This window comes from Argiope bruennichi, chromosome 2, assembly GCF_947563725.1.
Source record: "Argiope bruennichi chromosome 2, qqArgBrue1.1, whole genome shotgun sequence".
Classification (NCBI taxonomy): domain Eukaryota; kingdom Metazoa; phylum Arthropoda; class Arachnida; order Araneae; family Araneidae; genus Argiope; species Argiope bruennichi.
In genome coordinates this window covers 24,723,464-24,726,406 of record NC_079152.1, presented here as the reverse complement: position 1 = coordinate 24,726,406, position 2,943 = coordinate 24,723,464, and positions in this window count along the sequence as shown.

Genomic DNA, 2,943 nt, shown 5'->3' with positions numbered 1-2,943 from the left:
AAAATCTCTACCCTTCCGCAAATTCATCTTTAACAGATACAAATATCAAAAAAACAGTAAATTCTTTATTGTTTCAAAATTAAAAAACATGTTAAAATAAAAATCTAAGCAATTCATGCTTTAGTGTTAAATTAAGAATTTGTTATTTATTTATTAATTGAACACTTCTTCGTGGAGTTCATTTTTCGGCATAATTCGATTTTAATTTCACCAAATTATAAAAATATACTCAAGTCGAGAATCATTTGCTGTATAATTTAAAGACGAAATCGCTGAATTGGCGAAATTTTTTCTTGGCACGTTTTGGTCGCTGTTACACCGACAAGTTCCCATTTTTCTTTAAAATTAAAAGTTTTCGTCAATATAAACATAATAAAAAATGTCAATTAAATTAAAATTTATCCTTTAAATTATTTCATTCATGTTTGATATGTATTATAATTTCTTTACTCTTGATGATCGTAGTGCGCTCATAACATTGTACAGCAACCTTCGGGAAATATACACACAAAAAATTATTTTCGACAATATCTTTCACAAATATATGCATTAAGTTATGCATCTAACAAGTCATAAATATCTGAAATAAGGTACCAAGATATGAAACCAATTAAAGCATGAAAATTTGCGTTATTGATAAATGGGATGAAAATTATGAATATATGAATGTGGATAAAAGGATCAAAAATATCCGTTATGTTATTTAAATAGTTTTATTTTTTAACCAATGACATCTTATTAAAAATGTACTTAATAATTAAAGGTTTAAAAGTTTTGAATTACTTACAGTTTCTTCCTTAGCCACTTCAAGCCCATCTCTGAATGCTATCTGAAAATACACTTAAAACAACTAGCAATAATAAATAAATCAAAGTAATAAGATAAAATACGTAAAAAAAAGTTTTAAAAAATCAGCTTTTCACCACAAAATTTGTCGCTTTCTCAGAGCACACAACACAAGTAGTGAAAATTTTCAAAATGGCGGATTTTACGATTGAAAGGAACATTCTAGAGGTAAAAACGTCATGCATGACGTCATAATACCATGCGGCAACAATACATAAATGTAGTTTATTAGACTGATAAACAATAAAATTAATAATAGACTAACAGTAAGAGTTGTTCAATTTTTTATAGTTACAAAATTAATTGTTATTTTCAAATATTTGAGATTAACCAGTGTAAATTAACGGATTAATGATTTTAGTATATCTTATTTTGCTTGCTTATAAAATAAGAAAAAATGCAGCAATATTTTAGAATTTTTTTTTGTTGTATTAGCTCTATTGGAACTATTGCAGAGACAGTTTTGAAATCCCCTTCTTATACTTTGTTTAAATATTTAATATTTTGACACATTCCACACATATGCATGAAAAATTAAACATCCTAATATAGAAGTGAAACAAACACGTTCATGAAGATATAGAAATAAATTGTGTTACTGCGAACTTTGATCCAGAAACAAATAAGAAAAAAATTTGTAAAGATTTAGGTAAAAAGGTAATGAAAGAATTGTGATATTCACTACCATATATGTATACATTTGCATATTTAGTTATATTATTAGATTTATTTGGCAGAAATATCAGTCTTCAATGCGCATACTTCTCTTCATTTTACATCCACTCATATTTTACATCCATTTAAATGTTCTAAAACTGTGAAAACATTGCAGGTCAAACATTGCACTATGACCATTTAATGGCGATAGCGGTTCAATTAGATCAATATGTATGATACAGAATTTTTTCAACTCGTACTTGGCATTCTATTAATTTAGATTTATCTGATGACCTTGTATTATTGACAATTAACTTTTTATCTTTTTAATTCTCTTCCTTTCTTTTTTCACTTCTGCCTAAAATTTCTGAATTTTTATGTCATCTACTTAAATACTTTTCTAATGACAGGATGTAAAAAAGCATGAATTTGTTGGAACATCTGCTATGAAATGTAAGAGCTTAGACTGGTTGTTGTAATATCATTGCAAAGAATTTTTCCTGTTGATAAAATAAAAGACTTGGATTTCAACGAAGAATTATTCTTCAGTCAAAAGTTGCAACTATTCATCTGCAATTGCCTCATAGTAGATTTGTGACACTGCATAATTTCTTGATTAGGCGTATGAAACAATATTAACTTTACTAACTATATGTTTGATTTTGTTTAAGAATTTTTTAAAAATGTGCTGACAATAGAATAACTGCTTGAAAGATGTTCTTTCATTTATCTGCTGAAATGCGAATGGAAATGGCTTATGATCAACACAGAGAGAAAACTCGAATACTTCTAATAAATCTTTGTTGTTGTTTCTTATGGCACTTAGACGAGCCCGCTGTTACGAAGACAGCGATTTAAGCCGATGGGGTGGGGGTGCGTCTCTTGTTTTAGTTACGCCAATTAGAGCCAAGAGTACGACTTTGCCACTCATACATCATTCATTCGCTTGCACAACCCCTTTTTACAGGAGGGCACACAGCTCACAGATAGAACAACGGAAACACAACCATGCCCAAACCGGGACTCGAACCCAAGACGCCCAGATCACGGGAAAGACGTGCCACCCCATGCCAGGACTCCGACAGTAAAGAATTTTTTAAATACTTTACAGAAAGATTCCTTGGTCCCAGTGATTCTCTGTCATAGGTTCTATACCAGTTCTGTGCATTTTACATTTATACTATTCTGATTGTCCATTCTCATTTTCATATTGTTGTAATACCAATCTAACAGTAAAATCAGATGTATCAGTACACACAAATAAATAAAAGAAGTCCGTAATATAGGAAAAATAAAAGAGTAATATCAGCTGGTTCAAATATTCAAATTTACGGAAGATCTCCGCAACTTTTCTTCTACGTTTGTTTCTTTGCTCCTTTCAGCATGTCACGTAGAAATGCTTGTGTTTGTGCAATACATTACAGGGATCGTTTATAAAAA